Consider the following 12,388-nt stretch of genomic DNA (forward strand, 5'->3'; position numbering starts at 1 on the left):
ATGTGATGTATCTGACCCCAGGAATGTGTCAATAAAGTTTCCCCTTCCTGGGACAATGAATTCACGGTGTTCTTATTTCTATTTCCAGGCGTGTAGGATATTTGATTTATTGTCAGTTTGGATAGGTATTTCCTCAGTAAGTTCGTTATCTATTGAGAACAGTTCCTCAGTCCATACATAGCATGGGTGTTTTTCCTCAGTATTCCCATCATCTGTCTCAATTTGCAATTGAAAGTATTCCACTGATATGGATATGTTGATAATTTTGTCTTCGAAGTGAATCGTAATGTCCCCAAAGACCAGACACCCATTTCCCATGTCTAATATTGCCTTCTGCTCAGTATGATGATCGACTCCTGTAATCATCTCGATGGGAAATTTTGGAATGATCACGAAATTGGTTTCTAAGTGGTGTCCCTGATAACGTCGTAATTCTAGTTTGTATTATGATCTCATTTGAGCGTCCAATTATTGATCACTTGATTTTCGTTTTCCTAGTTTACAGAACTGTATGTTTTTGCTCGGCGTTACAACGATTAAATAAATATTCCGAAATGGTTGTTATCTCACTCCCACTGGCAACGGCCTTGCCGCAGTGGATACACCGGTTCCCGTGAGATCACCAAAGTTAAGCGCTGTCGGGCGTGGCCGGCACTTGGATGGGTGACCATTCAGCCGCCATGTGCTGTTGCCATTTTTCGGGGGGCACTCAGCCTCGTGATGCCAATTGAGGAGCTACTCGACCGAATAGTAGCGGCTCCGGTCAAAGAAAACCATCATAACGACCGGGAGAGCGGTGTGCTGACCACACGCGCCTCCTATCCGCATCCTCATCTGAGGATGACACGGCGGTCGGATGGTCCCGATGGGCCACTTGTGGCCTGAAGACGGAGTGCTTTCACTCCCACTGCCAGGAATCGCTTTGGCTAGCTCTGCGCACTATGGGACTCAACTGCTGAGGGCATCAGTCCCCTAGAACTTAGAACTACTTAAACCTAACTAACCTAAAGACATCACACACATCCATGCCCGGGGCAGGATTCGAACGTGCGACCGTAGCGGTATCGCGGTTCCAGACTGTAGCGCCCAGAAGCGCTCGTCCACCCCGGCGGCCAGGAATCGCTTTCACCTCTATGTTATCTATGGATACTTTAAGATTGGATGTACATCTATTGACGTCTTTGGTTCCTCCTCTTTCTCCAGTGATTCGTACTTGAAGCAGTTTATTTCCTTTGTTTCCGATTCAAGGATTTGTATGTCTAGATTATTGTTGGTTGAATCTGCATTTCTCTCGTGCCTATCGTGTATAAAATCGTATGTTTCATCTAATGTCAGGTAGCTTGCTTCCACTGAACTTAACACTGTGGTTTCCATTTCTTCTCGTGATTCCACCTATGTTCTTACGGGACCTGCGCTCTCTTGAAGGATTTCTCTGTCTTCCGCATCCATTTCCAACATTCGTATTAGACACTCTGAGCCTGCATCATCCTCTGTTTGTTCTATTATTAAAGAAGATTGATCATCCACCTCGTCACTAGCTTCCTGGTCTATTGTGTCCCAACACGAGATTTTACCTTTTTTCCCCATCTTTTGTTCCATGTGATTTGTTTTGTTCACTTTACGCACAATATGTAAGTACGAGGATTCTCCTACTTTCGGTTCTGAGTTTGGGTGAGAGAAACCCAATGTCATCCTGGTTTTTCACTTCCACGCCTAGTCAATTCCGACGACGTTCCGGATTTGGTGGTCTTATCTCCTCCTCTTGTTTCACCATCATTCTTTTGACTGCTCTGATCCTGTTGTTCTTGCATCACTAAAGTTTTGGTTGCGTGGTTGGAAAATATTTTATCTGCCTTGCACATTGCAGAGGCGCTCATATGTATTTGAGTTGCCATTTCCTTTGTTGCTTGTCTTATAACTGAACCTGTTACCAGTACTAGCTGGGTTATTATACAGTATATTCCGGTCTATGTTTTGCATGTGTTTGCTCTTCCACAGCCGCTGGTATTGCCGGTCCTCTGTCTATCAGTGTTACATTCTCTCTGATACCGTTGCTTATGCGCTTCTTCTGCACTAAATGCGAATTCCAACTCTCCCTGAATCCCTTTAAACACTTGCACATTTTCCACTGTTCTTTTTACTAAGGACTGTCGATACTGAATCGGGAGTTTCATTTCATCGTACAGAGTCATCAGCTCCCCATCACTGTGCGGTGTGTCCATACACTGATTTCTTTTCACAATGTTCTCAAAGTATTTTACTGAGTCTTGTCCCGAGAACGTTCGAAACCGGTCTTTTGGAGCAACTCATACTTTGTACGATTTTTTGCTTCAGTTGACCACTACATTCTAAGAAAAGATGCTTCAAAAATCATTATTTGATGTGCAGTTCCTTGCCACTTGGAACTGATTTATACGGGTCCGTAGCTGCAATGTGTTTCCACCTTCTTTATAATGCCGAAACTTTCTGCTTGTTAAGATGTGGTCGTCATCAAAATTTGTTGTTCCACCATGTGGTGCTGACTCTGCCATCTCACCGCAGCTTCCACATGTTGTGTCCACATTGTTACTTTCTGCATGTGAAACCGCTGTCAGGTATTGCAGATTTCTAGATGCGAATTGCGTCGTCTTAGCGGTACGCAGCTACCTGTGTTTCCTTGCCCTGCAATTAACATTGTCTATTCCATCGGGTCCCTGAATTACGCCCGTTATCGATTCTGTGTCTTGCATTACCAACACCACTGGACAACTGTACGTCATGGACTGTTCCGTATTGTATCCTGATACACATTTCGTTCGTAATTGTATACAATACCTGTGATTAGTCTTGTTTGAATCTGCCTGCGTGCATTGCTTTGTACGCATGTCTCATAGGATTTTTTCCGGTATTATCATTTCTGTTTGTTTTTATCCTGATGTTATGTCACGTAATTCGCGTAATTTTGACTGAAGATTATTTCTTTTATGAAGGTCTGGCCATTCGTGCTTTTTCATGCGTCCTACATTACACTCAATTTCGGCTCTGGATGTCTTTCCACGTTCTTTCTCCTTCGTAAATCCCGCTTTTCACTATTACTTTGATGCAATCTTTGGTCACTCTCCACAGTTCGGACATTCCACGCCTTACTCCTATTTACTCCAAGAAGAGCTTTAATCTAATTTTATGAGGTTAAACAGCATATATGGACTCTGAATTAACGCTGCAGCTATCACGGCATTTCTCCATGCTTTGCAATATTTCTGATTTCAACCGTTCTCATTGTTCTTTGTTTGTGGATTCAATTGTGAGAATTCTATTTTTTTATTTCTGTAACGTGGTATATGTTTCTTTCTGTCTTGCAACCATTTCTTCTGTTGCTTCTCTTGCCTTACGCTAAGCCCTAGTGGCGATTATTTTGGAGTTAGGTACGTCTTTGTTTAGGACCTCGACACCCTTCGAAGTTTCGTCCTCTAAGGTGTTTAATTCGCTTCGGATTTTCGTCATTTCTTTGTGTACGTTACGGATATTTTTCTCCATATGTTCTTGTTTTGATGTCAGCTTTTCTGTAAAGTCGCGGGTTTGCCTCTCGAATCTCTTTTCGTTTTTCTCGAATCTCTTGTTGCTTTTTTCAGTATCTGATACTTCTTGAGAGGTTTGTTTTTGGCTTAACGCTAATATTCCGACTCAGTTCCTGCAAAAATTCGAACATGTCAAGTTCGTCGCGGTGTATATTGTCCTTTCCTGTTACCATTGCATACAATCTTTTCCTGTTTCGTTTGTCAGCTGCAGATTCTTTCTCCCCTGTACATAGTATTGGTGCACTAACATTCAACCTTTCAGTATTACGTTCTTTAGAATCTTGCGGCCTGCGATTCTCTATGGTTGTGTGCGGTTCCACGCAAACTAATTCGTCCTCCTCATCACCAGTCATAATTTCCGCTACTTCCGCTCTTGACTCATCATCGATTACTTCTGCTTCCCCACGTCTAGAAGTGACACTTGTTCTTTACATGGTACCACCGTTTCATTTCTAGCCTTCTGTCTCACACCGTGCTGAACACGATTAGTGCCAGGCAACTCACCTGGCTCGATCTGCTCCAATCCCCGTACCTGGCGACCCTGTTGTGATCTACCAGTTTGTCATGTCGTACCGCGCTGACGCTCTTTGTCCCTCTACATGTTTACGCGATTAGATCCTGGTCAACATGTAATTGTAAGATTTTATTATTTTCACGAAAATTATCCATATACCTATCTGACACCTCAGATCTACGAAAGCTTTCGAGAGAATATTAACTTGGCAAAAGGTTGCGCTACCCCTTATTTTTTTGTGGTGGAACAAAATATAAAAAGAAAAATAAATAAGAAAATACCTGAAAGGGCAAGTAGCAATTACACTAGAATATTGTAAATTTAACGTTTCTGTCCAGCACACACGTCATACATTTACTATATACTCCTGGATCAGCTTAAGTGTTTTTCTTGGAGTGGAAGCTTTCGAATATTTTCGAGCAAAATATTTACTGTACAAACGTCGTCAAAATAAGAGCTGCAGTCATCTAATGACATCTGCTGATCAAAACTGTACCATTTTCTGTAGCCTGGCAGATTCGTTCTTCGTCATCGGTCTGCAAAATGTCTTTTAAATGTTATATTGCGGCTCATATCTCCACTCTGTTCAAGATTGGCATTGCTACCGAAACACATATGCATGCAAATGGGAAAAGGGATTACTTAGTATCGTATTCTGATCAGTCAAGTACATTTTCATTATCATTTGACATGGAAACTGTTAGGCACAAAGTATGGCACGTGACGTATAATTCCAATTATCTCGTCGAGGAGATGCTTACGGAAGGTGGTAAAATGGACTATCACCTTAACCGTTGGTCATGGAAGGTAACAGAAATGGGCTGCCACCTTACTGTTGGTATTCACGTTGGTTCCATCAGAGGAACAATGGTGCGGTAGAACCAGGAGATTTGTTTAGGGCACCACACTTTAGGGCAGCATCGAGATCATCTGTGGTAATTTCAGCTATAAGGCCGTCCAGTTCAGTGGAATGCTCGACCGGTGGCATTTCTTGAAGCGCGTCTGCGAGTCCTCATGTGTCCAGTTGGTCCTCCACATAGAAACTGCGATAGTCGTGAGTGAAAGCACATAAAATATCCTTCTGTAACGTGGCCCGCGATCCATCGGCCATTTTGATGTCCCGTACAAGAGCAAGTCGCCATTGCTACCTTTGACTCAGATGTAGTGTAATGACTGTTGTTCGTTCCGTAACGCATCAAGCATCCTCGCATATACCTTAACATCTTCCATTTTCACTGCCATAAGGTGCCGCAGCTGTGCTTTGACACGCTGAAGAGCCCGTTGACGGTCGGGAAAAGTTGGTTGCATCGCCAGCTCATGTAGGGCTTTGAAATAAAATTCGGAAGTCATCCATTGCCAACGTGATTTATCTTGGCCATATTGTTTGAAGGTTGTACAGAAAGCCTGTATGACACACCAAAGCCACCATTTAAGCATTGAAACGTACGCATATTGACGCCATTGACACTGACGCCATGTTTCTTGAACCTCCTGGAAACAGTTATAACCCCACAGGTGGGTAGTGTTAGCTTCCATGGATCGCTGCTGTGTCATGTCTTTTGTCGTGGCAGAGTGGTGCAGATGCAAGTCTGGTAGTCTGTAAAGGCCATAGGTCACACCCCCCGTCAATCATCGCCGTGCGTAGACAACGCGACACATACGTCCTGTCTAGTCGACTAAGTCAACGGCTTGTAATGGTACATATATCTTTCGCTGTCACTGTCCGTCATTTCCCAGGTGTCATGCAGTGCAAGGTCTCAGATCAGCGTTTGTAACGCCAGGCAAGGGACGATGTGCGCGCATTAGTCCTCGGGCTGCAGAATGCTGTTACAGTTACCGCCGACAATGTAATTCTCCTGACGTCCTTAAAAGAGAGGTGGCACTTCCTCTGTGTAACAGGTTTCTCTCGAGCCAGATGGTGCATAAACATTCGTCAAGCAGACATTGCCCAGGTGTAGATGGTAAGTGTTCCACATCTCCTGCCACTATTCCTTGTCGTAAGAGTGTGGCAACTATTAAACGGTAGATATCATAACCATAAAACATTACTGGAGTGTGCAGAAAAACTACACTTATGTCTGCTGCCCCCAGCATATCTCCCAGCATGTGTATCTTTACTGAGACGCTAATGCCACTGATGTCAATTATACCAATATGATTGACTTCGGACATTGTATCGACTGTGCACGGCTAGAACGTTACACACCAAAGAATTGGCTGGCTACAGAGCATTCTTCTTAGACTGGGACCACACGACACTGTCTGATTGGCCGCTATGGACAAGGTGTCCTCCCGACTCATTATTAGTGGGAGCCAGTGACTGAACGTCCACTTACTGCATCTCGCCAGTTTGGTCCATTTCTTCTGCCTAGTCTGTCACTGAACTGATGGGCACACGCGCTATTGACGGGCGTTCTTCTCTACTGCTGACAGGCGGGATGTCATCCTGTTGCATAGTTGTATCCATTGCGTCTCCTTGGTTTTGTAGTTTCTCCATGGGCTGTTGCACAGACGCTGTGAATGCGACGTCGTCCTTGCCAGTCGGTAGAAACGAATCGTGATCATTTCCGCTATCCTGTTCCTAGCTTCAGTTGTGCTGCTCGTCTTCTGTGGACAGCCGCCACTTCTTCCGCTTCTACGGCGACCTCTGCTTTCGTAGCCTCGCTTCCACATCTGCTGAGGGATGCTGTTCTGTGCGTCCCTCTTGCGGATTCGCTTCAATATCTGACGATATGTCTAGGGGTAGCGTCTTTGATTCATAATCAAAACGTCTTCGGTCCCGGGTTCGATCCCCGCGCACTGCCTAAATTTTTATAAATAATCAGCATTGGCGGCCGAAGACTTCCGGCATAAGAAGTCAGCCTCATTCTGCCAACGGCCTTGTCAAAGAGGGCGGAGGAGCGGATAGAGGTTCAGGGCACTCTCTTGTCCTAGGGATGGGAAAATGCCTCTGAAGGCGGAAGAATCAGCAATGATCAACGACATGAGGATGCAGAAGGCAATGGAAACCACTGCATTAAAGACACATAACGTGTATCCACAGGACATGTGGCCTGTATTTGAAGAAGTGTCATGATGTTCTCTCCATTGGCAAAAGATTCCGGAATAGTCCCCCATTCGGATCTCCGGGAGGGGACTGCCAAGGGGGAGGTTACCATGAGAAAAAGATTGAATAATCAACGAAAGGATAACGTTCTACGAGTCGGGGCGTGGAATGTCAGAAGCTTGAACGTGGTAGGGAAACTAGAAAATCTGAAAGGGAAATGCAAAGGCTCAATCTAGATATAGTAGGGGTCAGTGAAGTAGAAGGAAGACAAGGATTTCTGGTCAGATGAGTATCGGGTAATATCAACAGCAGCAGAAAATGGTATAACAGGTGTAGGATTCGTTATGAATAGGAAGGTAGGGCAGAGGGTGTGTTACTGTGAACAGTTGAGTGACCGGGTTGTTCTAATCAGAATCGACAGCAGACCAACACCGACAACGATAGTTCAGGTATACATGCCGACGTCGCAAGCTGAAGATGAACAGATAGAGAAAGTGTATGAGGATATTGAAAGGGTAATGCAGTATGTAAAGGGGGACGAAAATCTTATAATCATGGGCGACTGGAATGCAGTTGTAGGGGAAGGAGTAGAAGAAAAGGTTACAGGAGAATATGGGCTTGGGACAAGGAATGAAAGAGAGAAAGACTAATTGAGTTCTGTAACAAGTTTCAGCTAGTAATAGCGAAACCCTGTTCAAGAATCACAAGAGGAGGAGGTATACTTGGAAAAGGCAGGGAGATACGGGAAGATTTCAATTAGATTACATCATGGTCAGACAGAGATTCCGAAATCAGATACTGGATTGTAAGGCATACCCAGGAGCAGATATAGACTCAGATCACAATATAGTAGTGATGAAGAGTAGGCTGAAGTTCAAGACATTAGTCAGGAAGAATCAATACGCAAAGAAGTGGGATATGGAAGTACTAAGGAATGACGAGATACGTTTGGAGTTCCCTAACGCTATAGATACAGCAATAAGGAATAGCGCAGTAGGCAGTACAGTTGAAGAGGAATGGACATCTCTAAAAAGGGCCATCACAGAAGTTGGGAAGGAAAACATAGGTACATAGAAGGTAGCTGCGAAGAAACCATGGGTAACAGATGAAATACTTCAGTTGATTGATGAAAGGAGGAAGTACAAACATGTACCGGGAAAATCAGGAATACAGAAATACAAGTCGCTGAGGAATGAAATAAATAGGAAGTGCAGGGAAGTTAAGACGAAATGGCTGCAGGAAAAATGTGAAGACATCGAAAAATATATGATTGTCGGAAGGACAGACTCGGCATACAGGAAAGTCAAAACAACCGTTGGTGACATTAAAAGCAACGGTGGTAACATTAAGAGTGCAACGGGAATTCCACTGTTAAATGCAGAGGAGAGAGCAGATAGGTGGAAAGAATACATTGAAAGCCTCTATGAGGGTGAAGATTTATCTAATGTGATAGAAGAAGAAACAGGAGTCGATTTAGAAGAGAGAGGGGATCCAGTATTAGAATCGAAATTTGAAAGAGCTTTGGAGGACTTACGGTCAAATAAGGCAGAAGGGATAGATAACATTCCATCAGAATTTCCAAAATCATTGGGGGAAGTGGCAACAAAACGACTATTCACGTTGGTGTGTAGAATATATGAATCTGGCGATATATATATATACACATATATATATATATATATATATATATATATATATATATATATATATATATTCAATATCTACAACAACCAAGAGGGAATAATAAGAGTGGACGATCAAGAACGAAGTGCTCGTATTAAGAAGGGTGTAAGACAAGGCTGTAGCTTTTCGCCCCTACTCTTCAATCTGTACATCGAGGAAGCAATGATGGAAATAAAAGAAAGGTTCAGGAGTGGAATTAAAATACAAGGTGAAAGGATATCAATGATACGATTCGCTGATGACATTATTATCCTGAGTGAAAGTGAAGAAGAATTAAATGATCTGCTGAACGGAATGAACAGTCTAATGAGTACACAGTATGGTTTGAGAGTAAATCGGAGAAAGACGAAGGTAGTGAGGAGTAGTAGAGAACAGCGAGAAACTTAACATCAGGATTGATGGTCACGAAGTCAATGAAGTTAAGAAATTCTGCTACCTAGTCAGTAAAATAACCAATGACGGACGGAGCAAGGAGGACATCAAAAGCAGACTCGCGATGGCAAAAAAGGCATTTCTGGCCAAGAAAGGTCTACTAATATCAAATACCGGCCTTAATTTGAGGAAGAAATTTCTGAGGATGTACGTCTGGAGTACAGCATTGTATGATAGTGAAACATGGACTGTGGGAAAACCGGAACAGAAGAGAATCGAAGCATTTGAGATGTGGTGCTATAGACGAATGTTGCAAATTAGGAGGACTGATAGGGTAAGGAATAAGGGGGTTCTACGCAGAATCGGAGAGGAAAGGAATATGTGGAAAACACTGATAAGCACTATGGGACTTAACACCTGAGGTCATCAGTCCCCTAGAACTTAGAACTACTTAAACCTAACTAACCTAAGGACATCACACGCATCTATGCCCGAGGCAGGATTCGAACCTGCGACCGTAACGGGCGCGCGGTTCCAGACTGAAGCGCCTAGAACCGCTCGGCCACACCGGCCGGCCAACAGTTCACGCTACCTGTTCTTAGTTACGCTGCGTGCAGTTACAGCATTACCAGAGGCTTGTTTTTTAAATCGCGTTTCTATTAAACCTATTGGCAGCACTAAGCTTTGGTACATACACGTTTGAATCGGATGAGGAATCGCATGCCGATCGCCAAATACGACATTTTTTCTTCATCCTGTATGTGAAGTGTGAATCGCTTACATAAAAGAAAAGCAGCCTCGTATTTAATCAAACCCATAGATGCCATTGATACGCCGTATTATATCCTTTCTGAACTACCCAGGATTATCGTGTCACACTGACAACATGTGCTGGCTGACATATTTCACACAGTAAATAAAGGTGTTAGATAAAACAAACTACAGCGTAGTGCGTCTGCTTAACCTTCTGTGGCCCACAAATACATCAAAGTGCCACAAATCTCTGCTGTAATGCATCGATTGTCGAACACAAAGCCAACCAGCTGGCAAAAAACTCGCACACCCGCTGTCAGACTTGGAAACGAAGCTTTTTACCTTACGGTTAAGGCGAATTGACAACAAATGTTTTGACTGGTCGGTGACTGTCACTCTCCCCTTACACCACACTATGACATGCTTCGCATGAATTCACTTCAAATTTAAGAAAAATAACTATAGCGAAACTGCAACTTTAGAATGTTTGGAATTGAATGGAAATGTTACAAAAGTAGAGCCGCTCTTGGAGAAAATTAGAGAAATACTATACGAGCGGAAACAAGAAGATCATATATGCACAATTGTCTATAATTTATGTGATGACAAGACAGAGAGCACTGTAGTTACACGAAACTTGATTTTTGTTTATACTCTTAGGAAGAACTTAGGACAGATTCTTTTTCGACCTTCTTTGAGAGCAGTTAGTATCAAAATGCCAGTAATGTGTCACGAAATTTCGTACTTGCGTGTAGCCTTAGTGTTTTTCTATGTTAGCGACAGAAAGAAGTCCCTTTAGTGTCACCTTTAAAGGTTTAAAACGGCTCTGAGCACTATGGGACTCAACATCTGAGCTCATCAGTCCCGTAGAACTTAGAACTACTTAAACCTAACTAACCTAAGGACATCACACACATCCATGCCCGAGGCAGGATTCGAACCTGCGACCGTAACAGTCACGCGGTTCCGGACTGAAGTGCCTAGAACCGCACGGCCACCGAGGCCGGATTTAAAGGTTTATTTCATCTAGTTACTAACACAATGTTCAGAGTCAGTATTTTGAAATTATGAATCGAGAACGAAAAAGTAACTGAAATGGGTAACAGCAGCACATTATGGAAAGAACACTGTTCACAATTATTAAAATAGGCGACCAGTATTTACAAAATAATCGCACATGAGAACCTGCATGTTTCCTTAACACTCTTTGAGGCACTTGCGATCAGACTGCTTTTTAGTTCGTAGCTGGATTTCATTGTGTTTACACTACCATGTGGCACGTTAGTGAAACTGAAATCCCTTAAAGTGCTGATAATCTCACCGGTTTATTTGCCTAAACCCTTCAGACAAATTACCAAGCGATCTCTTCTTCTAAGAGAGTATATAATCGTTGCTTCACGTCAACGGCGGGTATAGGGAAGTGCGGTGATGGCAATCACCATATTATAGAGGCAAGTGATGATGATATTTGGTTTGTGAGGCGCTCAATTGCGCGGTTGTCAGCGCCTAAATTCCCAATCTTTACACAGTCCAGCCTCGCCACTTTCACGAATGATGAAACACACAGCCGCAGGGCCAATAAAATCCCCGATCCGATCGCGAATCGAACTCGGTATCCAATGATCCATAGGCAGCAACGTTAGTCACTAGACCACAAGCTGCGGATATCAAAAGACAACTGTTTGAATCGATGCATTGTAGCATTATATGTTCACTCGTCTCATTACGCAAAATCACATTAATTTACATACTTGCGTACCTTCGGTACAACATAGCGCGAATACAATGTACTTGTTGCGCACACTTCGCAATATCTGCCCATTAACTCTGTCTCTCCGCCCGTGCCCCGCGCAACCATAATAATTTTTCAGAGGATTCCATTGAAAAGAGCTTCCACAACATAGAAATTATTCTCTTTACAGTATTAAATCGTTTTAGAAAATATTCTCACTAGATTGTTTCGTGTAAAATATGCAGCTTTTGAAACAGGAAACTTATCAGTCTAATTAGTCGTACTATACAATGTTAGCAAAAACGTATTTCTGCAATGACTGCCGGATTATACCCGGAAAATGTGTTATGAGCGATAAACATGGTGGACCTTCAGCCACTGATAGAGCAGAGATAAAAAGGTAAATGGAGTGTTCATTGTCAAGCGATTATTGTTAGAAAGTGAAAAAGGGCCGCTTCTGCAAAACAGTATCGTGGACTTGGAAGAAAGACAGTCGCTCTTTAGCCCAGGAAAATTAGCCCGGAGGAAGCTCACGTTGGCCAATAAATATGCACAAGCTGAAAATAAATTTAATCGAGGTTAGGCATCTCAGATGAGAATTAAATGAGTTTGCGACGATTTCTGTCATGATATAAACCTTTTAGGGCCGGAAAACCACCAATTTTTTGCACTTTTATGTGTTTTTTGGCTTATAATTCGAAAACAATACATTCTGCAGAAAAGAGTGAGTG

The 12,388-nt window shown here is 43.0% G+C and overlaps 1 pseudogene; it reads left to right on the forward strand.

Moving 5' to 3' along the window:
* The first annotated feature begins 577 nt into the window (after nt 1-577).
* On the forward strand, nt 578-694 carry LOC126096091 (5S ribosomal RNA; annotated as a pseudogene).
* Nucleotides 695-12,388: the final 11,694 nt, after the last annotated feature.

This window comes from Schistocerca cancellata, chromosome 8 (assembly GCF_023864275.1).
Source record: "Schistocerca cancellata isolate TAMUIC-IGC-003103 chromosome 8, iqSchCanc2.1, whole genome shotgun sequence".
Taxonomy (NCBI): domain Eukaryota; kingdom Metazoa; phylum Arthropoda; class Insecta; order Orthoptera; family Acrididae; genus Schistocerca; species Schistocerca cancellata.